The sequence below is a fragment of the Rhinatrema bivittatum genome, chromosome 1 (genome assembly GCF_901001135.1).
Source record: "Rhinatrema bivittatum chromosome 1, aRhiBiv1.1, whole genome shotgun sequence".
Taxonomy (NCBI): Eukaryota; Metazoa; Chordata; class Amphibia; order Gymnophiona; family Rhinatrematidae; genus Rhinatrema; species Rhinatrema bivittatum.
Window position 1 is genome coordinate 125805952 of NC_042615.1, and position 26864 is coordinate 125832815.

Here is a 26864-nt window from a genome sequence, read left to right on the forward strand (position 1 = left end):
ATATATATATATATATATATATATACCTAACTGCAGGATGCCCTTCACTAAACAAGTAGGGAAAGCTTGCAGAGGCATAGCATTGGGAATGCTTTCCAACATATATTTTCACAAGTATAGAGAAAATTCTTACCCATTAATTTTCTATTAGTCCTACTACACCAGTCCAAATGTGGGTTATTTCCCCCTACCAGCAGATGGAGGCAGATAACACTGTTTTCCCTGCATGACATCACTGCCATTACTTAGGGGTGGTAGAGCTTGGAAGGAAACCAATATACAAGTGACAAAGCTCCAAATCAAACCTATTGTTCATGAACTATGATAATTAACCAAAATCAAAATAGACAGTAAAGTCAACCTGAGAAGAAAATCCTCTTTAGACCCCATACCTATCCTGAATTTACAAGGATAAACTAATTCAAATATGAATGAAGACTAATCATCTTAGGTCAAATCTTGAGAAGACTGAGGCAATTTGTTTTTCTAGAAATCAAATTCACTTCAATGAATAATTTCAGATCACTATTTTGGGGACCACAATTCAGTTTAAGGATGTGATTCATAGTTTAGGCTTCCTGTTTTATTCTCAACTCACTTTTAAACCTCAAATGTCTCAGGTTTTAAAGGTCTGGTTACTATAAGCTTCATATGCTGCATAATTTAAAATTCATTCTTCCCCATTCAGACTTTCAAGTAGTAGTACAAGCTTTCGTTTTTACAGTAATTGACTACTGCAATTCTCCATTTATATGTTTTCCAAATTCTTCCATTCAAACCCTTCACATCTTAAATGTCTTATTGTATGAGGGTGTCCCGGGGTGTAGGAGCGCTCTGTTGACAAGGCTGAGCTCTGAGAATGCCGGGTTGTGCAAGGGCGGGATATAGGAGGGTAATACTTCCGTGGCCAGTAAAATTGTTTCCTGGTGTCCCTTCGGGAGCCCTTATGGGTTGCAGAAGGGGCATCTGAGGTGGCAGTGGACAGTTGATGTAAGTTTTTGTGATGGTCCTTAAGCTGGGCCACTGCATCCTGTATTTTGTCCCCAAACAGATTTTCTCCTGTACAGGGAGATCAGCCAACTTGTCCTGCACCTCTGGTCCGAGGCCTTGAGCCAGGCCCAATGCCTGGCACTAATGCCCGCTGCTGAGACTCTGGATGCTGTCTCAAAAGAGTCTGACCTCATGCTTTCCAGCTTCCAAGCCTTTCTGAAGGATGGAGGCTAAGCCCTCCTGGAACTGCTGTGGCAGGGTTTCTGAAAATTCCTGGACTTGTTTCCAGAGATTTCTATTGTATTGGGTCATGTAAAGTTCGTACGCTGCTATGAGAGCGATTAACATGGACCCTTGAAAGACCCTGCGGCCTAAGGCATCTAATGCCTTCTGATCTTTTCCAGGAGGGGTGATGAGTGAGAACGGGTCCTTCTAGCTTTCCTCTAGGCTGATTCCACAACTACAGATTGGTGGGGTAATTGGCTCTTTTGAAACCCCAAGGCTTGCTGTACCTGGTAGGTTGTGTCAGTCTTTTTGTTGACCAGAGGCACCATACCTGGGTGTTCCCAGAGGCGATACAAGAGGTCGAGGAGAACATCATGCACCGGGATTGCCATTACCTCTTTTGGGGCATCCACAAACTGCAGGACTTCTAGCATTTTGTGTCTAGCGTCCTCCTCCGTCAACAGTTTAAATGGAATGGTTTCAGACATCTCATTGACAAAACTGGCAAAGGAGAGGTCTTCTGGAGGTGAGCATCTCCTTTCTTCTGGGGGGGCGAAGACTCAGAGAAGGTCTTCTGAAGCTTGTGAAGAATGGTTAGAGGCGGCATCTTCCCATGGATCGGGGGGGGGGGGGGGAGGGTTAGGGCTATCTTTCACCTAGCGGACCTCCAGATCTGAGGGGTCGGGAAGGTGACACAGAGAGAGAGAGCAGCACCGAAGAAAGCGGTGCCAGCACAGAGGTCGGGGAAGGGCACAAATAGTCCTGATGGTTCCGGAACGGGTTCCGGCATCAGCAGTACATCTTTTTCTGAAGAACACAGGATCGGTAATTACCGGGGGAGGTGCAGGTGGCTGGCTCGGTACCAAAGAACCCAATGGTACGGGTTGCGATAGGAGGGCACAGATGAAGGTGTCCAGGTGCTCGAGGAGCAGTACCAACATTGAGGGTGCCAGCTCCAGTGCCGGTATGGGGGCCGGCACCGGTGGGACTGGAAGCCCCAAAGGGCGTTCAATACTGCCTGTTGGAATACACGGTCCAACTCTTCCCTAAATGCTGGCGTGGATTACACTCGCCCGGGGTGAAAGGCAGGTTAGGTGTCACCGGACCCTCTACGGGGGTATGTGGATGGGAGCTCCTCTCCCCAGGCCTTCTTCGGAGACGGCTCGGCCAAGGCTGCTCCACTGTCTGCACCGGACAGTGATACAAGTATGTGCTTGCCACTGTGCTCAGCCCAGTCCTTCTCCGGCGCCGAGGATGATGATCATGCAGGAGATAGAGTGAGTCTATGCCATCAAAGGTCAGTCTCCTACTCCTCTTTCCTCCCGGCAGGGCTGCGATGGAGAGAGATGTGGCTCAGATGAACCCCCTTGACTCGACGCAGCTGAAGTCGATGGAGCAGTTTGTTTGGGCCAAACAAATGTTCCATCTTCTCTAAGCGGGCGCACCGGCCTTTGGGGGTCATCTGGGAACAGCTCTGACACCGACCTACGTCGTGGGAAGGCCAAAGGCATAAGACGCACACGGTGTGTGGGTCTGTTATGGATATTGCTCGTGGGCACGCGGGACACTTCCGAAAACCCATCGCCATTGTAAAAAGCAGGCGACGACCAACTGCACGCTGGTCACCGGGAACAGACCGTTTTATTGCAAAAAACTCAATGAACATCGGAGTCAAAGTGCGATGGGGGACCCCGGTGATGGGGTGAAGAATAAAGAAAATTTCAAAATCTTTCCGTGAGGAAAAAAGTGTAAGTAGAATCACACAGAGCTCCAAAAACTACGAGGCAACTGCTGTGCGGAAAAAGAGAGACTGAAGAGGGACCCCGTGTTGCCACAGGGTTAATGGCATGCTGGCCATGCTCAGTGTGCCAGTCAAAGTTCTAAGAACTTTGACAATACTGTTCTGTGACAGGGATCCATCTGATGCCACCCATCTGTGAGGACTACCATCCTGCTTTTCCTGGGAGAATTTATAATGTTGAGATTACTTACCTGATAATCTCCTTTTCCTTAGTGTATGCAGATGGACTCAAAACAAGTGGGTATAGCGTGCTCGTGCTAGCAGTTGGAGACGGATCTGACATCAGCACGGGTACATAAAGCCCCACAGGAAGTGCAGCAATTCAGTAATCTTCCTTGCAAAAGCTGTATGGATATATGTGTAACTGACCGATCGATTAAATGAACAGGATTACCCTGACCAATTGATAGTAGCTGGAGACCGCCAGTGTTCTCAACCGGAAGGCGTCGACACCCGGCAGGGTGGATGCCCCATATAAGGAAACATGGCTTACCGTGAGTCGGCGAATCCCCATGTCTACCGGCAGCCGGGCGGGATGCTGAGTCCATCTGCATACACTAAGGAAAAGGAGATTATCAAGTAAGTAATCTCAACATTTCCTAGCGTGTAGCAGATGGACTCAAAACAAGTGGGATGTACAAAAGCTGCTCCCGGACTGGGCGGGAGGCTACCCGAGGTCTGTTCAGGATTGCCATCGCGAATGCTGTGTCCTCCCTGGCCTGGACATCCAGACGGTAGAATCTGGAGAAGGTACGGAGAGAGGACCACATCGCCGCTTTACAGATCTCTGCAGGCGACAGCATCCTAGTTTCTGACCAAGAAGCTGCTTGCGCGCTCTGGTAGCGTGAGCCTTGACCTGTAGAGGTGGTGGTTTTCCCGCGTCTACGTAGGCCGCCTTGATAACTTCTTTGATCCAGCGGGCGATAATTGCCCGGGAGGCCGCTTCCCCTTGCTTCTTCCCGCTGTGAAGGACGAACAGGTGGTCCGTCTTTCGTACTGCTTCTGACATTTCCAGGTATCTGGACAGTAGCCTGCCGATGTCGAGATGGCGTAATATTCGACCTTCTTCCGACTTCTGCAAACCTTCAATGGTAGGCAAGGATATGGTTTGGTTGATGTGGAAGTGCGAGACTACTTTGGGTAAGAAGGAAGGAACCGTGCGAGGATAGCCTCGGGAGTGATTCTGAGAAACGGATCACGGCAGGACAGTGCTTGTAGCTCTGAGATGCGGCATGCTGAGCATACAGCCAGCAGGAATACCGTCTTCAAGGTTAACAAACGGAGGGATAGGCCTCGAAGTGGCCTGAAGGTGTGTCCCGCTAAGAAATCCAAAACTAGGTTAAGGTTCCACAGGGGTATTGGCCACTTCAGTGGCGGGCGAATGTGTTGGACTCCTTTCAGGAAACGTGAAACGTGTGGGTGTGTGGCGATGCTGTTGCCGTCACTTCGGGGACCATAGCAGGATAGGGCTGCTACCTGAACCTTGATGGAGTTGAGGGACAGACCCTTCTGAAGTCCATCTTGCAAGAAGTCCAAAATGACGGAAATTTTGGCGGCATGTGGATTGGTGCTGTGAGTGTCGCACCAGGCTTCAAACACTCTCCAGACCCTTATATATGTTAGGGATGTGGAGAACTTACGTGCTCGGAGGAGGGTATCTATTACCGGTCCTGAGCATCCTCTTTTCTTCAGCCTAGCCCTCTCAATGGCCAGACCGTAAAGAGAGAATTGAGCTGGATCCTCGTGGAGGATGGGACCTTGCCGCAGCAGGTCCCTGTGTGGAGGCAGGGGTAGTGGGTTCCCTGCCAGTAGTCTTCTCATGTCTGCATACCAGGGTCTTCTTGGCCAGTCCAGGGCCACTAGAAGAACCAGGCCTCTGTGCCGCTGAATCTTGTGTATAATGGCGCCCAGCAGGGGCCATGGAGGAAAGGCATATAGCAGGATCCCCTGAGGCCATGGCTGTACCAGGGCATCGATCCCGTGGGAGAGAGGATCACGCCTGCGACTGAAGTATCTGGGGACTTGCGCGTTGGACCTGTCCGCTAGTAGGTCCATGCCCGGAGTCCCCCACTGATCCACAATCATCTGGAAAGCTGTGGGCGACAGCTGCCATTCCCCCGAGTTTAGGCTTTCTCTGCTGAGGAAGTCTGCCGTGGTGTTGTCCTTCCCGGCGATGTGGACGGTGGAGATGTCCTGGAGATTTGCTTCCGCCCAAGTCATCAGAGGGGCTATTTTTCTAGGGATACCTGTTGGCTTCTGGTTCCGCCCTGTCGGTTGATGTATGCCACCGTGGTGGCGTTGTCTGACATCACTCTGACCGCTCTGTGGCGAAGTCTGTGGGCAAATCGCAGGCACGCTAGCCTGATTGCTCGTGCTTCTAGTCTGTTGATGTTCCATCCCGACATTTCTCTGTTCCACCGCCCTTGGGCGGTGAGTCCTTCGCAGTGCGCTCCCCATCCGTTCAGGCTGGCATCTGTAGTGAGCAGGGTCCAAGTTGGGGAGGACATTCTTGACCTCCAGCTCATGTGGCCGGGCTGCAACCACCACCGTAGCTGATTCCGTACTCTGGCTGGTATAGGTAGGTGTACGGTGTAGATCTGTGATCGTGGGCTCCACCGACATAGGAGGGCGCGTTGTAATGGTCTCATATGAGCCCGCGCCTATGGTATCACCTCCAGAGTGGATGCCATAAGGTTGAGGACCTGTAAGTAATCCCAAGCTGTGGGTCGGGTGGCGCTCAGCAGGGCCAGCAGACGATTCTGGAGCTTTGATCTCCTCTTGGAGGTCAGACTGACCTTGTCTTCCTGGGTGTCAAACCGGACTCCTAGGTATTCCAGCAACTGAGAAGGCTGTAGGGAACTCTTGTTCAAGTTTACAACCCATCCTAGGCTTTCCAGAAGAGCTATAACTCTGTTGGATGCCTGGTGGCTCTCCTCCGGTGACTTCGCCCGGATCAGCCAATCGTCCAGGTAGGGATGGACGAGGATTCCCTCCTTCCTGAGGGATGCTGCTACTATGACTATGACCTTGGTAAAGGTCCGCGGCGCGGTGGCTAACCCGAAGGGTAAAGCTTGGAACTGGAAGTGGTGGTCCAGGACCTTGAAGCGTATATAGCGCTGATGCTCCCGATGGATTGGGATATGCAGGTAGGCTTCCGACAGATCTAGGGATGTGAGAAACTCCCCTGGCTGTACTGAATTTTTGACAGACCGCAGAGTTTCCATGCGACAGCTGGGGTCCCGTAGGTAACGGTTGACTGCCTTGAGGTCCAGGACGGGCCGGAAAGTGCCCTCCTTCTTGGGCACGATGAAATAAATGGAATAATGCCCAGAATTAATCTCCCTTGCAGGCACTGGGATTATGGCCTTTAGGGACAGGAGCCTCCGCAAAGTAACTTCTAGGGCCGTCCTCTTGATGGGCGAACAAGGAGATTCCACAAACTTGTCCGGCGGAAGACGAACAAAATCCAGGTAATACCCTTCTCGGATGATGGCGAGGACCCACTGATCCGAGGTAATCTCGACCCACCTGCGGTAGAGGAATAGCCTGCCCCCTATGGCCGCTACCCCCGGATGGGTTGGCTGATTGTCATTGTGAGGTATGGCCGGGACCTGAACCTGAGCCGGTTCCCTTCTTGTTATGCTTAGGCCAAAAGGACTGGTTCCTGGCCTGCGAATGAGGTGCTTGGTAGCGAGTACTGTAAGGTTTGAAGCGCTGAGAGGTTCTACCTCTGGATGGTCTAGGAAAGGGGCGCTGGCTCCTCCTTGACCGGTCTTCTGGTAGACGGGGTAATGGAGAGGTGCCCCATTTATTGGCCAGTTTCTCAAGGTCGCTGCCGAACAGGAGGGATCCCTCGAAGGACATTCTCGTGAGGCGGGTCTTGGAGGATGAGTCGGCCGACCAATTAACTAGCCAGAGCTGTCTCCTGGCTGCCACTGAGGATGACACTCCCTTGGCTGCCGTACGTACTAAGTCGGAGGCTGCATCAGTGAGGAACGAGAGAGCTGATTCCATTTCCTCTCCCGGGGTGTTGTTCCTAGCCTGTGATAAACAGGAACGTGTCACCACGGTGCAGCAGGTCGCAATTCGTAGGGACAGGGCTGCCACCTCAAAGACTTGTTTCAGAATGGTGTCCATGCACCGGTCATGTGTATCCCTGAGGGCCGTCCCCCCCTCCACCGGAATAGTGGTGCGCTTCACAATTGCGCTAACTATGGCGTCTACCTGGGGGCACGCCAGCTTCTCCTTGGTTGCCGGGTCTAAGGGGTACATGCCAGCCAAGGCCCGACCCCCTTTGAATGAGGCCTCCAGCGTATTCCATTCCAGATCGATTAGCTGCTGGGCTGCTTGTAGGAGGGGAAAATGGTGAGACGTTTGGCGCAGGCCCTCTAACAGAGGGTTCATTCTAGGTTCCCCTGGGGCGTCATGGCCCGGGATAGCCAGCTCCGACAAGCATTGAGAGATCAGGCCTGGGAGATCCCCTCTCAGAAAGAAGCGCCTCATGGTCTGATATGGTTCAATCCCCGAGGGAAGTTCTCCCTCCTCGGGGAACTCGTCGTCTTCCTCAGGGTAATCTAAATCCCCATAAGTGGGGCTTCCGGGTGGCGAGTGGCCGTGCCTAGGCCTCGAAGGCCCCGGGGCCGGGTCATCCGATACGTATGGACCCGCTCGGGGAGCAGCCTGCATTGTGACAAAGGCATGAATCCCCTTGAATAAATCCACCCAGGAGAGCGAAGCAGGATCTGGTCTGAGGGGTACCAGGTCACTCGGGTTCCCCGGCTGCTCACCGCTGCCTGCTAGGACCGGGGTGTTCCCTGAGGAACTGGCAAGTGTGCTGGGCTGCGACCGGTCCTGGCCTGGAACGCCCAGGGCCTCTTCACATTGGGCACATAGGGAGTCTGTTTCCTCGCCCTGTGTGGCTCTGAGGTTGCATGCTGAGCAGAGGCTTACGCCCGATGCTGGAGGTGCCGGCTCCGCCGATGCATGGGCTCTCTTAAGCACCATGTGCGTCTAGGAACGGACGCTTATCAGCGGGCGCTTATGAACGCGCGTCTAACAGTTGCGCGCTTAACTACGTGCGCCCAACAATGTGCGCCCTAACAATGTGCGCCCTAACAGCGTGCGCCTAACAGCGTGCGCCGTGATGAACCAGGCAGGCAAATGGCGACCTCCGTGGCAGCTCTGCGAATCCTCACTTCCTCGGAGACCAACAAGAAAAGATGTACACCTTACCTTGTCTTCGGCGCTTCCCGGTTGCGACCCGGGCGGTCTCCGGCTGCGGGGGGAGAGGGTGAGTACCTTCACTGCTGCGCTCGAGGAAGTGCACCCCCTGCCTCTGGGCCGCGTCCGAACTCGTCCGCTCAGGGGCCAAGTCCACGCCGGGACCGAGGCTGCCTCTAGGCCGCGCCTGAACTCGTCCGCCCGGGGGCCAAGCCGCGCCCTTTACACTCGGGGGCTAGGTCCCTGCTGCGATTCGGCCACCGGACTGAGGCACTTACCTCCGAGGGACCAAGGAAATCACCTCGGGAAATTCAACTGGGGGAGGGACCGAGTGGTATCACTGCAGGAGTGCGGGGCTCGTCTTTAGGTAGGCTTCTTCTAGGAATTTAGTCGTGTAGAATTTGGAAACACGCTCAGCGAGCGTGAGGTTGCTCCAAACTGCTTTGGAGACGGAAATTACTGAATTGCTGCATTTCCTGTGGGGGTATATGTACCCGTGCTGACGTCAGATCCGTCTCCAACTGCTAGCACGAGCATGCTATACCCACTTGTTTTGAGTCCATCTGCTACACACTAGGAAATCTATAATTTAAACTGTCTATTGTATCAGAAGACTAGAGGGTAGACCGTGTAATGCCACTATTTAAAAAGAGCTCCATGGTGATCTGGGAAACCATAGACTGGTGAGCCTGACATCAGTACTGGGAAAAATCTTAGTAACTATTCTAAAGAACAAAATTACAGAACATATAGATATGGTATAATGGGACGCAGCTAACATAGAAAGTCTCACTTTATCAATCTGCTATATATTTTTGGAGGATAAAGGTGAGCCGATGAATAGCAAAATTGCTTACCTTGTAATAGGTGTTATCCCAAGACAGCAGGATGTAGTCCTCACATATAGGTGACATCAGTAATGGAGCCCTATGTACGGAAAAACTTCTCTCAAAGTTTCTATGAAACTTTTGACTGGCACCAGAGTGCCTACTGAGCATGCCCAGCATGCCATGATATTCCCTGCCACAAGGGTCTCCCTTCAGTCTGTTTTGTAGCAATTAGCGTTAGCCAAAAATAAAATAATAAAACATATCGGACCCAACTCCGCGGGTGGCGGGTGGGTTTCGTGAGGACTACATCCTGCTGTCCTGGGATAACACCTATTACAAGGTAAGCAATTTTGCTTTATCCCAGGACAAGCAGGATTCTAGTCCTCACATATGGGTGATTAGCAAGCTAGAGGCTGAGTCATTTGGGATTGAGGCAACAGTGAAGTATTGTTGTTGAAATGAATCAGCCGAAGATCACAGCAGGTTGGATGTAGGAGGAGTTGGGATTACACTGGAAACAAGTTCTTTAAGACGGATTGTCCATAGGCTGAATCTTGTCTTCCTTCTTTGTCCAAACAATAGTGAGCTGCAAAGGTGTGAAGAGAACTCCATGTTGCTACTTTACAAATGTCCAGAATAGGTACAGAGCAAAGGTGTGCTACTGAGGTTGACATTGCTCTGACTGAATGTGCTTTTACTCGCCCTTGAAGAGTAAGGCCTGCTTTCTCATAACAAAATTGTATGCAATCTGCTAGCCAGTTTGACAAAGTATGTTTGCCCACTGCTTTACCTGGTTTGTTTGGATCATAGGAAACAAAAAGCTGATTGGATGTCCTTTGAACTGCAGTGCGGTTTAAGTAGAAAGACAGTGCACGCTTACAGTCCAAGGTATGTAAGGCTCTTTCTCCCTGGTGAGAGTGAGGCCTTGGAAAGAATGTTGGTAAAACTATAGATTGGTTCAGGTGGAATTCCATGACTACTTTTGGAAGGAATTTAGGATGAGTACGGAGGACCACCCTGTCCTGTAGGAACTTTGTAAAAGGTTCGTATGTGACAAGTGCTTGTAGTTCACTGACTCTTCTAGCTGAAGTAATGGCTATGAGGAAAACAGTTTTCCATATAAGATATTTAAGGTCACAGGTATCTATGGGTTCGAATGGAGAACGATTGAGCCTGGCTAATACTACGTTCAGATCCCATTGTATGCTTGGGGATTGAAGTGGAGGTTCAAGGTGAGTCAAACCTTTCATAAATTTACTGACAAGAGGCTGTGTAGAGATAGGTGTGTCTCCCAGCTTGGTATGGTAAGCTGAGATTGCACTCAAATGTACTCTTACAGATGAAGTCCTAAGACCAGAGTCTGAAAGATGGTATAGGTAGTCTAGTAGTGAGGTAGTGGGGCAAGTGAAAGGATTTAAAGATTTCTGAGTGCACCACAAAGTAAACTGTCTCCATTTATAAGAATTATTTTTTCTAGTGGAAGGTTTACGTGAAGCTATCAGCACTTGAACGATAGTGGTTGGAAGGTTGAGTGGTTGTAAGATCAAGCTTTCAACATCCATGCTGTCAGGGACAGGGATTGAAGGTTGGGATGGCGCAACTGACCTTGATCCTGAGTTATGAGATTGGGAGCTACTCCCAGGCGAATTGGATCCCTGACAGAGGTCTAGCAGTGTGGGAAACCATACTTGTCGAGGCCAGTATGGGGCTATGAGTATCATGGTCCCTTTGTCCTGTTGTAGCTTCACTAGAGTTTTGGTTATGAGTGGTATCGGTGGATAAGCATATAACTTGTGTTTAAGTTATTGCCCTACTCGGGCCTTTATCTTTCAGCTGTAAAGCTTCCAAGTTTATAGTCCTTGTTTTATGTAACTTTGTTCTCCTTCTGATTATAAATTGCTGTTCTGTTTGTTACAGTTCTCTATCCCCGTTCGATGTAAACCGATCTGATATGGTATTTAACCATGAAGGTCGGTATAGAAAAATGCTAAATAAATAAATAAAATAAATAACAGGCCTGAGTTCCAATGGCGAGCAAAGGTGTCCTTTGGTAGGCTGTTTTCCTGTTGTAACAGGGAGCAGTAATTGTTCACTTTGTAGTTCAGATGGGATGCAAAGAGATCTATTGTTGGTTGACCCCAGCGTTGGAAGATCTTGGTTGCTATCGTTGGATCCAAGGACCACTCGTGTGGTTGGAACTGACGACTGAGGCGATCGGCTATTATGTTGCGGATGCCTGCCAGGTAAGTGGCTCGTAGAAGAATTGAGCGTGCTAGGGCCCAGTCCCAGATCTGAGCTGCTTCTTGGCAAAGGAGGTAGGAACCTGTCCCTCCTTGTGTGTTGATGTACCACATGGCTACTGTGTTGTCTGTCTGAATCAGCACAGTCTTGTGTGAAAGGCAAGTCTTTGAACGCATGCAGCGCATAACGTATAGCTCGAAGCTCTAGGAAATTTATTTTAAAAGAGGCTTCGGCTTTTGTCCACATCCCTTGGGTCTTCAGAAGACCAATGTGTGCTCCCCAGCCTAAGGTGGACACATCTGTAGTTAATGTCACTTGCGGAATTGGATGCTGAAAAGGCAGACCTTTGAGCAAGTTGTTCATTGATGTCTACCAGAGGGGGGAGGAACGCAGTTCCTGCGTTATCTGAATGGGCGTGGACAATGGTTGTATGGCTTGAATCCACTGAGTTTTGAGTGTCCATTGCAGTAGTCGCATGGTCAGTCTAGCCATGGGAGTGACGTGAACTGTGGAGGCCATGTGACCGAGTAGGGTGAGGCACTGATGAGCTGTAACTTGGGATTGATTTCGGAGAGAGTGTGCCAGGAGAACGAGTGTGTAAGCACGGTCTCTTGGAAGCAAAGCTTTTGCTATGATGTTGTTTAAATCTGCACCGATGAATTGTAGTAGGTGAGATGGTGTGCAATGGGATTTCTGGTAGTTGATGAGAAATCCCAAGGAGTGAAGCAAGTGGACTGTGAGCTTGAGGGAATTGAGAGCTCCTTCTTGTGTTTGACTCCTGATGAGCCAATCGTCTAGATAAGGGAATACATGCACCTTTTGTTTGTGAAGATGTGCCACCGCCACTGCCAGACACTTTGTGAACACTCGAGGTGCTGAGGCTAGGCCGAATGGGAGCACCCAGTACTGAAAATGTTGTCCTTCGACCAGAAATCGCAAATATTGGCGTTGAGGAGGAAAGATGGGAATGTGAGCGTAAGCGTCTTGAAGATCCAGAGAGCAGAGCCAATCTCCTCTTTGAAGTAGAGGTAGCATGGTGCCTAACGATACCATCCTGAATTTCTCTTTTTTGAGAAATTTGTTGAGATTTCTGAGGTCTAGGATTTATTTATTTATTTATTTATTTATTTAACAACTTTTAATGGGACGAAGGCCTCCGGTTTTCTTTGGAATGAGGAAATAGCGGGAGTAGAATCCTCTGCCCTGCTGAGGCCTGGGAACTGGTTCTATGGCCCTGGCTCTCAGAAGGGTGGATAATTCTGTTTGTAGAATTTTGGAATGGTGGTTCACTGTCCAAGATGCGATTGGTAGAGTTTCTTTTGGTACAGTGAGAAAATCCAATCGGTAGCCGTGAGCTTTTATGGAAAGTACCCATTGGTCTGTGGTTATGGAGGTCCAGGTGTGGTGGAAAAAGTCTACACGACCTCCTACCGGCAGGTGTGGAAGTGGGTTGGTGGGTTGGCTGCTGCTCTCTGATTTTCTTTCAAAATCCCGACGTTGATGCAGTTTGAGGAGGAGATTGAGGCCTTGCAGGCCTTTGCCTAGTTTGAGGACGCTGAGCTGGGCGAGAAGGTCTTGCTCGATTTGATGGGGGATAGTAGCAGCGTTGGCGGTAGTAAGGGCGCCTTATATCCCTTCTAGGAGGTCTCCTGGCCGGGGGGTTGAGTCTCCTGAGGCAGTAATGAGAGTTGCTCGAGTGTCTCAGTGTGGTCTTTAATAGTTGTAACCGCTTCCTTATCCTTGTCGCCAAACAGGTTATCCCCCAAACAGGGAAGGTCGGCCAGTCTCTCCTGTACTTCTAGCCGGAGATCGGATGCCTTAAGCCAGGTCCATCTACGAGCTGTTATTCCTGAAGCAGAGAGACGTGCTGCAGTTTCAAAACTGTCGTAGGTCGCTCTGACTTCATGCTTGCCTGCCTCTAGGCCTTTATGCACCAGTTGATGGAAGGGTTCTTGATATTGATCAGGAAGCGTGAGAACTAGGTCTTGGACTTGTTTCCAAAGATTTCGTTGATACTGGTTCATAAAGAGTTGGTAAGATGCAATCCCAGATACCAACATAGAGCCTTGGAAAACTTTACGCCCCAAGTTGTCCATGAACCTGTTGTCTTTTCCAGGTGGTGTAGAGGCATGAGACTTCAGCCTTTTAGCTTTTTTCTGGGCTGACTCCACTACCACCGATTGGTGAGGTAGCTGGGTCTTTTGAAACCCAGGGATTGGTTGGACTAAGTAGGTGGCATCTGACCTCTTATTTACCGCTGCCAGTGAACCTGGATGTTCCCATATTCGGTACTTGAGTTCTTGTAATACCTCATGTACTGGCACCGCCAAAATCTCCTTGGGAGGATCTACAAATTGTAGAATTTCCAGTGTCTTTTGCCTGGAATCCACCTCTGCGTGCAACTGGAAAGGAATGGTGTCCGCCATGTCCTTAATAAAGTTTGAGAAAGATAAATCTTCCGGAGGGGACTTCCTACGGTCCTCAGGAGGTGATGGTTCAGACAGTATGTCCTCTTCTGAGGAGTACTCTGTGTCTGTATCTGTGCTTGTATCTCTTGGAGACCTCAGTGGGTGTGGCGTAAGTGGCACCAGTGGTGTCTCCTTAGGCATCGGTGGAAGTAAAGGGGACCGAGGCTGATGAGGCCTGGGAACACCTGAGGGTCCTGGAACAGGTTCTTCATCGATGTCTCTTGGCTTCTTCGATATTGCATCAAGTAAAGTGTCCAATTTATTCATTAGTGGTTGAAGAATCGTGAATTCTGAAGATGGCACCGATGGAGTCACCGGTGGAATCGGTGCAGGCATCGGGCTCGGCACCGAGGGAATCGGTGGCAGAATCTATGGTATTATCGGCATCGATGGCGATGGATCCGAAGGCATCTGAGCTGGTGTCGATGGCGACATCGGTGTCGATGGCTGGAATGGTACCGCATCGAGGAGCGCTTGTCGAACCGCTTGACGGATATAACCGTCAAGTTCCACCCGCATAGCTGATGGTATCAGAGCAGCTATGGGGGAAGGCGGCGATGGCGATACCGATACCTCCTCAGAGCCCTGAGGAGGTATGGTGCCCAGCACCGGTATCGGTGGGGATCGCCTTGGTACCGTAGGCCTCGGAGCCTCCGCGCTCGTCCGAGCTTTCTTAGCGGAGGAGGCCGCATCCGTCGATGGCTCAGCGGGCACCGGTTCGATGGCGTGCTGGCGTCGATGCCGATGTCGATGCTTTTCGCTGCCGGAAGTGGACGCCTTCGACGAGGGGGAGGGAGTAGAAGCATCTCCGGCCTCACCTGGAAGTCATCGTTTCAGTACAACTTGCCGTATCGATCCGGAAGGCGATGACTGGGCTGATGTCGATGTCGTTGGGAGCAGTTGAATTTTGAAGAGATGCTCCATTTTCTCCATCCGGAGCCGACGTCCTTTCGATGTCATCTCGGCGCATAAACTACAGGACTTGACGTCGTGTTTCTCGCCGAGGCAAAGAACACATTCTTGGTGCGGGTCCGTAATGGACATATTTCACGCACAATTCGGGCATTTTTTAAAACCCGAGGCAATTTTTGCCCGACAGCCATCGACGGCTATGGCTTGAAAAACGGTATGGAACAGACGAAAATCACAGGGGAAAAACGTACCGCGATGGAACTGAAGGGAGACCCTTGCGGTGGAAAGTTTTTCCTGAACTTTTTCTAAAGTTTTGTGTGTGGTGAAAATCACCACAGGACTCCAGATTAACCGCGAGGCTAACGGCTCCGCGGAAAAAAGAAGACTGAAGGGAGACCCCTGTGGCAGGGAATATCATGGCATGCTGGGCATGCTCAGTAGGCACTCTGGTGCCAGTCAAAAGTTTCATAGAAACTTTGAGAGAAGTTTTTCCGTACATAGGGCTCCATTACTGATGTCACCCATATGTGAGGACTAGCATCCTGCTTGTCCTGGGTTAAATAGTCTATCTGGATTGTCAGAAAGCATTTAACAAAGTCTCTCTAGAAATTAAAATTTCATGGGATAGGAAGCATGTCCTATTGTGGACTGCAAACTGGTTGAAAGATAGGAAAGATTATGAATGGCCCATTTTCTCAATGGAGGAAGATAAATAGTGGAGTGCCAAAAGGATATGAATGAGAACTAGTGCTTTTCAACATATTATAAATTATCTGAGAAAGGCAACAAGTCTAGTAATCAAATTTGCAGATGACAATTATTCCAAGTTGTTAAATCACTAGCAGATTGTAAGAAATTGCATGAGACATTGCGAAACTGGGCAGCCAAATGTCCACAGTAAATTTCATCTGCCAAGTACAAAGCCATGGACATGGTGAAAAATATTCCCAATTGCAGTTACATGTTAGGTTCTATATTAGGAGTCTCCATCCAGAAAAGTTATCTAGGCATGATTGTGAACAATACGTTGAAGTTCTTGATTTGATGTGGGCAGCAGTAAAAATATCAAAGAGAACGTTAGGAATTATTAGGAAAGGAATGGAAAATACCATACCACCTCTGTATCATTCATGGCATGACAAACTCAAGAACTGTGGCAATTCTGGTCACCTGATCTCTAAATAGCTAAAGAAGAACTAGAAGTAAAGTTATGAAAAGGTCAACCAAAATGATAAAGGAAATGGAATGGTTCCCTATGAGGAAAGGTTAGAGGATAAGTCTTCAGCATGGAGAAGAAACAGCCAAGTGGAGGTACAATACAGGTCTGTAAAATCAGGACTCCAAACGTTGAAAACAACGCCGCCACTCAGAACTGGTAAGCCTGAGAGAAAGGAAGGAAGCAGAATGCCATTTATCAGCGTTTCGTAACCTGAGATGAAAAGGAAATAATATATACAGAAGCACACTATGGTTTGGAGTTTCAGCATCCGAGAGCGCAAAAGAAGGAACGGACATGCTCCCCTGACGAAGAAAGAAAACTTTTTCGAAACACGGCTGCGTTGGGAGATAAGTCTTTGTTATCAATTTCATAGTGGCATTTATAGAATACAAAGCTGGCGTTTATATGAAATTCTCCAGATTGGAGATTTAAAAGATATCTCTCCCCACCGGTTAGGTCATAAGGTAGTCCATCTAAGATAAGCCTTTAAAGAAAAGCCTCTTTTACAAAAAACCGGGTAGACCTAACAAACATGGTGGAGGTTACACAATTTTTAAAGAAAATGAATTATATAAAATATTGAATAAATTTATTTCAAAAAATAGTACAAAATAAAGAGAGTGGGAGGGAGGTAAGTTAATGATTACATTGAAAAATAAGAAGCAAGGCCTTGGAGGCATGCATCTATATATATGAAACTTACCTCGTCTCTCTTTAAATTATTTATTAATTATTTATAATTATGTGGATAGTTCACAAGAACACAAAATAAGGTGAGATTATAATTATTTTGGGATACACATATAACATACATTTTTGGTCTCATCTTTAGCGGAGATAGATATTAGCAGAATATGGTAAGTACATTTTAAAATATTTTTCTTCATCAGTAAAAAGGACGTATGAGTTGCGATTCCCTAGTGACTTTCTAAAGTCTTTGATGCATAAAGCAGAGTTGCTTACCTGTAACAGGTGTTCTTCCAGGACAACAGGATGTAGTCCTCACATATGGGTGATGTCATGATCCCTGTGTACACAGGGGTCTCCCTTCAGTCTCGTTTGTAGCAAAAAGCACGAGTGAAAAAATAAAATAAACACAAGTGGACCCATATCCGCGGGGTGGCGGGTGGGTTTCGTGAGGACTACATCCTGCTCTCCTGGGAGAACATCTGTTACAGGGAAGCAACTTTGCTTTCTCCCAGGACAAGCAGCATCGTAGTCCTCACATATGGCTGACTCATATTACAACAGACCCATAAGCAGACCACTCGTGCAGTAGACAATAATTGGGGTGCTATTGGCAATGATGAGGCAGTCTGAAATCACAGCAGGTGGCTGTGGAAGAAGTTGGGGATTATACTGGAATAAAGGTTTTCAAGACAGTTTGGCCAAAGGCAGAGTCTTGATAGATTTCCTTATCTAAGCAGTAGAAGGCTGCGAATATGTGAAGAGAACTCCATGTCGCAGCCTAGCAAATGTCGGCAATTGGTACTGAACAATAGTGTGCTACTGATGTTGCCATGGCCCTTACAAAATGTGCCTACACTCGCCCCTGGAGAGGAAGGTCTGCTTCCTCATAGCACAATTTGATACAGTCTGCTAGCCAACTGGAGAGAGTTTGTTTGCCCACTGGAACTCACAGCTTGTCTTTGTCAAAGAAGCAAAGAGTTGGGTGGATTTCCTATGGAGTGCAGTGCGGTCTAGATAGAATGTAAGTGCATGTTTACAGTCCCAAGGTGTGCAAAACCCTCTCGCCCTGGTGAGAGAGGCCTTGGGAAAAAGTGGGCAGACTATAGACTGAGTAAGGTGAGAGGCTGTGTCCACCTTAAGAAGAAATTTAGGGTGAGTACGGAGGACCACTCTGTCACGGAGGAACCTAGTGTCGGGTGAGTATGCAACAAGGGCTTGTAACTCACTGACCCTTTTAGCAGAGGTGATGGCTACGAGGAAAATAATTTTTCATGTTAGAATTTTAACGTTATAGGAATGCAAAGGCTCGAACGGGGAACGCATGAGCCTTGTAAGCACTACATTTAGGCCCCATTCCATAACAGTTGATCGTAGAGGAGATTTAAGTTATAGAAAACCTATAAGCAGCAGACTCATAAGGGGTTGGGCCATTAACAGTAATGAGTTGCAAAGGTGTGAAGAGTACTCCATGTTGCAGCTTTACATATGTCAGCTATTGGCACTGAACGATAGTGTGCTACTGAGGTTAACATTGCTCTTACTGAGTGCGCCTTTACTCGCCCTTGGAGAGGAAGGCCTGCTTTTTCATAGCAAAACTGTATGCAATCTGCTAGCCAATTGGATAGTGTGTGTTTGCCCACTGCTTTACCCGGTTTGTTTGGATCAAGAGAAACAAAGAGTTGAGTGAATTTCCTATGGCCTGCAGTGCGATCTAGGTAATAGGCAAGTGCATGTTTACAGTCCAAGGTGTGCAAAACCCTCTCACACCGTGGTGAGAATGAGGTCTTGGCAAAAAGGTGGGCAAGACTATGGATTGATTCAAATGGAATTCCGTAACTATTTTGGGAAGAAATTTTGGGTGTGTATGGAATACTACCCGGTCACGTAGCAATTTTGTGTAGGGTGAGTTTTTGACAAGTGCTTGTAACTCACTAACCCTTCTAGCAGATGTAATGGCTATTAGGAAGATAGTCTTCCATGTAAGAAATTTGACATCGCAGGAATCCATGGGTTCAAAATGAGAACGCATGAGTCTTGTTAGTACCACATTAAGGTCCCATTCTGTGACTGGTGGCCGTAACGGGGGTTTAAGGTGAATTAAACCTACTGACAAAGGGTTGCGCTGATATCGGTGCATCCCCTGCTGTAATATGGTAAGCTGAGATAGCACTAAGATGTACCCTTACTGAAGGGTTCTGGAGACCAGAGTCTGAAAGGTGCCAGAGACAGTCTAAAAAAGATGCTATGGAGCAGGAAAAAGGGTCAATACTTTTTTGTGCACAACACATGGTGAATCTTTTCCACGATGGGTTTTTTGTGTGGAAGGTTTACTTGAAGCTACAAGCACTTGAGAGACATTAGCTGAAAGACTGAGTGGTTGCAGGATCAAGCTTTCAACGTCCACGCTGTTAGAGATAGGGATTGAAGGTTGGGATGGTGCAACCTGCCCTGATCCTGAGTTATGAGAGTGGGAGCTATACCCAGGCAAACCAGTTCTCTGATCAAGAGGTCAAGAAGTAAGGGGAACCACATTTGTCGAGGCCAATACGGGGTTATGAGTATCATCAACCCCTTGTCCTGTTGTAGCTTCACTAGAGTTTTGATTATTAGCGGTATCGGGGATACGCATATAGAAGACCTGAATTCCAGGGGCAAGCAAAGGCGTCCTTGGCTGGCTGGTGTTTCTGTTTGTGGAGAGAGCAGAACCTGTCCACCTTGTGATTCAGGTCTGATGCAAAGAGGTCTATTGTTGGTTGTCCCCAACATTGAAATATCCTGGGACCATTCGTGAGGTTGGAACTGACGGCTGAGGCAATCTGCAACTACGTTGTGGATGCCCACTAGATAAGTGGCCCAGAGAAACATGGAATGTGTCAGGGCCCAGTCCCAAATCTGTGCGGCTTCTTGACAAAGGAGATACGAGCCCGTACCTCCCTGTTTGTTCAGGTATTTATTATTTATTTAGACATTTTTATATACCGAAACATATTGTGTACACTTCATGTCGGTTTACACTGTATCAGTGGACAGTCTTTAATGGCTACCGTGTTGTCTGTTTGTATAAGAACAGTCTTGTGTGAAAGGCAGCCCTTGAATGCATGTAGAGCATAACATACAGCTCGAAGCTCCAGGAAATTGATTTGAAAATGTTGCTTCGAGTTTTGTCCAAGTACCTTGAGTTTGGAGATTGTCAATGTGTGCTCCCCAACCTAAGGTGGATGCATCTGTATTTAAAGTTACTTTCGGAACTATTGTTGGAAGATAGGCCTATGCGCAAGTTGTTCTTGTTCGCCCACCAGAGGAAAGATGAACGTAGTTGGTGGGTTATTTGAACTGGAGACGACAGTGTTTGAATGGTTTGTATCCACTGTGATCTTAACGTCCATTGGGTTATTCTCATGGCTAATCTGGCCATAGGAGTGACATGAACTGTCGAGGCCATGTGGCCAAACAGAGTTAGAAACTGATGTGCTGTCGCCTGTTTCTTTATGCACATGAGGAGAGTGTCTCTGCACGGTCCTCTGGGAGGAAAGCTCTTGATATTATAGTGTTCAACTCTGCTCCGATGAATTGCAGTAGGCGAGATGGTATGAGGTGGGATTTCTGGTAGTTGATTAGGAATCGCAACGAGTGGAGCAGATTGATTGTGTGTCTGAGAGAGGTGAGAGCTCCCTGCTCTGACTGGCTTCTGATGAGCCGGTCGTCCAGGTAAGGAAAAACGTGTACACTTTCTTTGTGCAAATGAGCCGTTGCTACCGCTAAGCACTATGTGAATACTCAGGGTGCTGAGGCAAGTCCGAATGGCAGAACCCGGTATTGGAAATGCTGATGACCCACCAGGAAACACAGAAACTTGCTATGAGGAGGGAGTATTGGAATGTGAGCGTAAGCATCTTGCAGATCCAGAGAACAGAGCCAGTTTCCGGCTTGAAGAAGGGAAAACATGGTGCCTAAGGAGACCATTCTGAACTTCTCTTTCCATAGAAATCTGTTGAGATTTTGGAGGTCTAGGATGGGAAGTAGGCCTCCTGTTTTCTTTGAAATGAGCAAATAGCAGGAGTAGAATTCTCTGCCCTGCTGATGTCTGGGAACTGGTTCCACGGCCCTGGCTCTCAGAAGGGTGGATAATTCTGCTTGCAGAAGAGTGATATGATCTTTCTGTATCCAAAGAGACTTTGGTGGAAAGTCTTTTGGTACTGTGAGAAAATCCAGATGTTAACCTTGTGTTATAATTGATAGTACCCATTGATCTGTTGTAATGTTTGACCTCCCACTGGTAACTCTGGCTCAGGATGGTGGAGTGGATGCTGTCCTCTGGCAGGTTTTCAAAACCCTATTGCTGGGCCTGTGAGGAGGAGGCTGAGGCCTAGCAGCTCTCGGTTGTCTAGGCTGGGTTCTCTGCACTGGTCTGAATGCTCTACCACGGGGTGCTCGTGGATAGTACCTACGTGGTCTGTAGTAGGGCTTCCTGGTGTCCTTTCTCACTGTCCGATGTGTGGCAGATGAGATATCTTGTGGGATAGCAGACAGTTGACACAGAGTTTCAGAGTGTTCTTTTAACTGTGCTACTGCGTCTTGAACCCTTGTTCCAAAAAGGTTATCACCAACACAAGGCAGATCTGCTAGCTTCTCTTGAACTTCAGACCTGAGGTCAGAAGCTTTGAGCCAGGCCCAGCGCCGTGCACAGATTCCAGTTGCAGCTACTCTTGAAGACGTCTCAAAACCGTCATACGCAGCAAGTACTTTGTGCTTCCCTGCCTCCAGACCCTTGTGTATGATCTCATTTACTGAGTCTTGGTGTTGTTGAGATAAAGACTCCGCAAGCTGTTGCATTTGTTTCCAGAGGTTACTTTGATACTAAGTCATATACAATTGATATGACGCTATCCTGGAAACCAGCATTGAACCTTGGAAAACTTTTCTTCCTAGTGTCTAAGAACTTTTGTTCTTTGCCAGGAGGAGTTGATGAGTGGGGGCATATCTGCTTTAACTTTTTCTGGGCAGATTCTACCATCACAGATTGGTGTGGGAGTTGGGCCCTCTGATAACCAGGGATGTGCTGCACCAGACAGATGGTATCCATTCTTTTGTTCCCCAGTGGTACTGAACATGGATGTTCCCACAGTCTGTGTTGCAGGTCCACCAGGACTTCATGCACCTAGATTGCTAGTACCTCCTTAGGAGGGTCCACAAACTGCAGAACCTCTAAAGTCTTCTGCCTGGTATCTTCTGATACTAGTTGAAAAGGAATAGTATCAGCCATCTCCTTTATAAAGTTGGTAAAAGATAAGTCCTCTGGGTGTGACTTTTTCCTGTCTTCAGGAGGAGACGGCTCAGACAAGATATCCTCTGAAGAAGTATCGGTGTCTCTGTCATCCCCAGTGTCCGATGCAGAGCGTCGGAGGATAAGCATGAGGTATAAAAAGAGACATAGATGGCATCGGTGGTTTTTGTGGAAGCATGGATGGAGGAAATAAAGGCATCGATGGAGATATCGGGATTCTTGGCCGAGAAAGTACGGAGGGCCCTGGTATGGATTCAGATGGCGGAGAATCCCCCGAGGCTTTGTCAACACCGATGGGAATCGGAGTTTTAGGTGCCGATGGTTGCACCGGAAGAGCTCCAATGAGGGCATCGGGCTTCGACAGAATTGGCTGAAAATCTGAGAGGTCCGGTATCGGCATCTGAGCTGGCACCGGCATCAGTGACTGCGCCGGCACGGCATTGGTTTCGATGGCCGAAGATCCCGGCGAGCTTCCTTCACTGCCTGGTGGATAAAACTGTCCAGTTCCTCCTTTATAGCTGGTGAGATCAGAGTAGCTTTAGATGGTAGCAGAGAAGGTGTAATCGGCACTTCCACAGGTCCATGTGGTGGCTCGATACCTGGCAGCTCTACTGGTGGGGATCGCCTTGAAGTAATAGGCCTCAAAGGTAGTATGGCTCTTGTAGACGAGACCTCTTCGGTGATGGCTCTCTCGGCAACAATAAGATCTCCGGCGTCGACGTCTGTCGATGCTTTTCTTTATGTTCCGTGCTTTTCTTTTCAAGCACGGTTGTCAATTTTACCCATGCCCGGGACGGAGTCGGTGACAGCCGGTCTCTGGAGTCGTTAGTGCGATGCTTTCGAACGACTAACCTTTAGACACTCCAGCCAGAGACGATTGAGTTGACATCGATGGGATAAGTTGAATATGGAAGAGATGTTCCATCTTCTCTTGTCAGGCTCTCCTGCCTTTGGGCTGTCATTTTCAGCACATTGAGGGCAGGAAGAAAACATCGTGAGACACACCCAAGCACAGGACACATTAGACATGCGGGTCAGTGATCGACATTATGCGAGGGTACTTCGGGCATTTTTTGAAGCCCGTTGTCATAATGAAGGCCGGACAGCCATCAACGGCCTTCTGACAAAAAAATTCTTTTAACCCGATCGAAACTGGAAAAAACTGAACTCACCGGCCAGTGGTGACAGGGAGACCCCTATGTAGGGGATGAAAAGAGATTTTTTAAAACTTCTCTCAAATTTGATGTGTGAGGAAGTCACATAGTGCTCCTTCACCGCGATGCTAACTGCAGCGCGGAAAAACGAAGACTGAAAGGAGACCCCTGTGGCTCGAGGGATCATGGCATGCTGGGCATGCTCAGTGGGCTCAGTGTGCCAGTCAAAAGTTTCTAGAAACTTTGACAGAAAGTTTTCCGTGATAGAGCTCCATCCAGTGACGACACCCATATGTAAGGACTATCATCCTGCTTGACCTGGGATAATCTGTCCACTCTGTGGTTCGATTCGGACGCAAGAGATCAATGGTTGGTTGACCTCAGCGCTAGAAGATTTTGTTCGCTACACATGGATTCAGAGACCACTTGTGGGGATGGAGACATCGTTTGAGATGGTCTGTTAGTATGTTCGGTATGCCTGTTAGGTAAGTGGCCCAGAGATGCATGGAGAGTGCAAGGGCCCAAGCCCAGAACTGCCTGGCTTCCTGGCAGAGCAGATAAGAGCCTGTGCATCCCTGTTTGTTCGAGTACCACATCACCACTATGCTGTCTGTCTGTATCCACAAAGTTTTGTGTGATAGGCAGTGTTTGAATGCATAAAGGGCATAAACCATGGCTCGAAGCTCCAGGAAGTTGATCTAAGACTTTTCATAGAGTAGAGTCTACGCATTTTGGGTTTGGAGGGTGTTGATACGAGCTCTCCAACCCAAGTTGGATGCAACCGTGGCCAAGATCATATGAGGATTTGGTACTGGATCGGTGATATGGATCAGGGACGAAAGCGGTTGAACAGCTTAGAGCCACTGAAATTTTAAAATCCACTGAGTTTTTCTCATAGCTAGCCTGGCCATAGGAGTGACATGGATCGTGGAAACCATGTAGCCCAGCAATGAAAGAATTGATGGGCTGAGGCTATGTTGCATGCACGCAGAAATGTGTACAATTTGATAGGATGTCTGCGCAGTTGTTGGGCAGGAAGGCCATTGCGACTGTAGTGCCCAGATCTGCGCCATATGGGATTTATGGTAGTTGGTCAGGCAAATTTAGTAGATTTATAGTGCGTCTTAGAGAATTTAGTGCTCCTTGCTTGGATTGACTCCTTATTAGGCAGTCATCCAGGTAAGGAAACGCGTGAATGCGGTTGTTCGTTCTAGATGAGGGGCAGTCACTGCTAGCCATTTGGTGAAATACACAAGTTGTCAAAGCTAGTTCGAATGGCAGAACTTGGTATTGAAAATGTTGATGACTCACTATGAAGCGTATAGAAAGTCCAGAGAATAGAGGCAACCCCTTTGTTGTAGCAAGGGAAGCATGGTGCAGAGAGACACCATTCTGAACTTTTCTTTCTGAAGAAATTTGCTGAGATTTCTGAGATCCAGGATGGGTGGAGGTCACCTGTTTTCTTTTAAAGTAGGAAATAGCGGGATTAAAATCCCCTGGCCTTGTTGCGTCTGGGAAACGGTATCCCAAGCCCTGATCCTCCGTGGTATGGCCGTTCTGTTGTCTGGAAAGGTTGAAAAATCCAGGAGCCTGCCCGACTGGCGGAGCTGGTGCGATCTGGATATCAGTTGGTCTCATGCGGGAGAGTGAGCGATAAAAGGTTCTTCTAGCATCCTTCTTTGCTGTGCAAGAAACGTAGAAAGCTGTCGCAGGGTCTTGTGGTGGTCTTACAATTGAGCCACTGTCTGCTGGACCTTGTGCACGAAAAGATTATCTGCGGTGCATGGCAGATCAGCTAGTTTATTTTGGACTTCGGGCCGTAAATCAGGGCCTTAAGCCAGGTTACCATCTATTTATTTATTTATTTATTTAACAGTTTTTTTTATACCGACCTTCATAGTAGAGAACCATATCGGATCGGTTTACATTTTAACAAGGGTAAATTAAGGTAACAATTCTGGTGACTAATAGTTAACAAAGGAAAAGTGGAATAAGTCAAAGTTACAATCAACAAGGAATGGAAAACTTGGAGGCTTAAAGATAAGCTGGAAGGAAGATAAAGGCCGGTAGAATAAATATAACGTGATACAAATAATTTAACGGGCTAGAGCATATGCTTTAACCTGGAGATGCCAGTGTCCATTGTATAGGAGGAAGTGTGTCAAGACCTTGAAAGAAGAGAGGCTCAAACTAGTGATTATCCGGTGGATCTGGGAAGGCTTGGTGAAAGAGCCACGTCTTTAGTCTTTTTCTGAAGGTTAAGAGGCAGGGTTCCAATCTGAGATTTGCTGGGATGTTGTTCCAGATAGAAGGGCCTGCTATTGAAAAAGCTCTGTCTTTGGTCGTAGAAAGGCGTGAGGCTTTAGTAGTGGGAAATTTCAGAGTGCCTTTGTGGATATCTCTCGTTGGTCTGTTGGAGGAGTGGAGTTTGAAAGGGATTTCCAGGTCGAGTTGGAGTTGCTGATGGATGGTTTTGTGTATTAGGGTGATAGATTTGTACAGGATTCTGAAATTTACTGGTAACCAATGTAGATTTCTGAGGATGGGGGAGATGTGTTCCCCGCGGCTGGTGTTAATCAGCAGTCTTGCTGCTGCATTTTGTAACATCTGCAGTGGTTTGGTGGTAGAGTCCTGTTGCTGGCAATGGGAGGACAATGGGAGTCCTGTTTGGAGGTAGAGTCCTGTTGCTGGCAATGGGAGGACGTTTCGAAGCAATCACATGCTGCTCGAATTTCATGTGGATGGCAGATAGGTTCCCTTGGTGTTGTGTCAAACTTAGTTGGCAAATAGCAATATGTGACACCAATATGGTTCTTGGAAGATGTTATGACCTAGAACCTCCTGAAAACTTCTGGTCCTTTTTAGTGACCAGGTCGAAAGGGATGGTTTCAGACACATCCTTTACTTAGGTCTCAATGGGATCGGTGCCGAAGCGGGATTAGAGTGCCCATCGCCCTTCGAGGATCCCGGGATAGGTATAGGGGTCCGTGGAGGGTCAGAAGGATGAGTCGGCGATGACTTAGGCTGTCATTGGTAGGTGCCACAACAAGGTGGTGCCACAGTGGCGCAAATATCAATGGCTCCGGTGTTAGTAGATTCCAGAAGGCATCCAGGACAGCCTGATTGACTAGGATGTCCAGCTCCTCCCTGGAAGCTGGTATAGGTAGCGCAGCTACAGGGGTAGACAGGCTAGGCGTTACAGGCACTTCCACATGAATCTGTGATGGCTCAGTACCTGGCACCCCTGTCGGTGGGGAACACCTCGGTGCCTCGGGTACAGAGGAGCATGAAGACTTTTCCCGGGCCTGCTTCGCAACTGGCTCAATGGACATTGATGCCGGTGCGTTATCAGTGCAGGCACCGAACGCGGAGCCACGTCAGTGCCGGTGACGATGTTTCCCTCTGTGCTCGGCCCGGTCATTCTCCAGCACAGAGGAAAATGCCCTCGCTGTCCTGGATGGGATTGGTGACCGAGGGTCACCGTGCCTCTACTGCTCCTGGCATTGATTGTCGGCCAAGGATTACACGGGGCTCTGGTTTAGAACCCGAAGTGTGGAGCATTTTCTTTAGTCGGCGGCCCTGGCGGCAACAGAAACTGTGGACATCCCAATCTCTCTAGCCCTGGTGGAAGATCGCAGCAAGGACACTCACGGGCATCGAGGGGCAGACCAAGAGTGAAAGACATAGGGAGAAAAAAAGAGGGCCGCAATTCGTTTGGTAACTCAGGGGAACACAGTGAGGTGACAGAAACTGACCGGAAAACAGGGCATAGTACTCACCGAGCATCGATGAAATGTACGCAAAGGGAGACCCGTGTAAGGAAATTATTT

At 48.4% G+C, this 26864-nt stretch overlaps 1 protein-coding gene across 1 annotated transcript in view; it reads right to left on the reverse strand.

The window, feature by feature from the left end:
- The window catches only part of PCM1 (pericentriolar material 1), a 1078029-nt gene that overhangs the window by 792820 nt on the left and 258345 nt on the right, over window positions 1–26864 (reverse strand).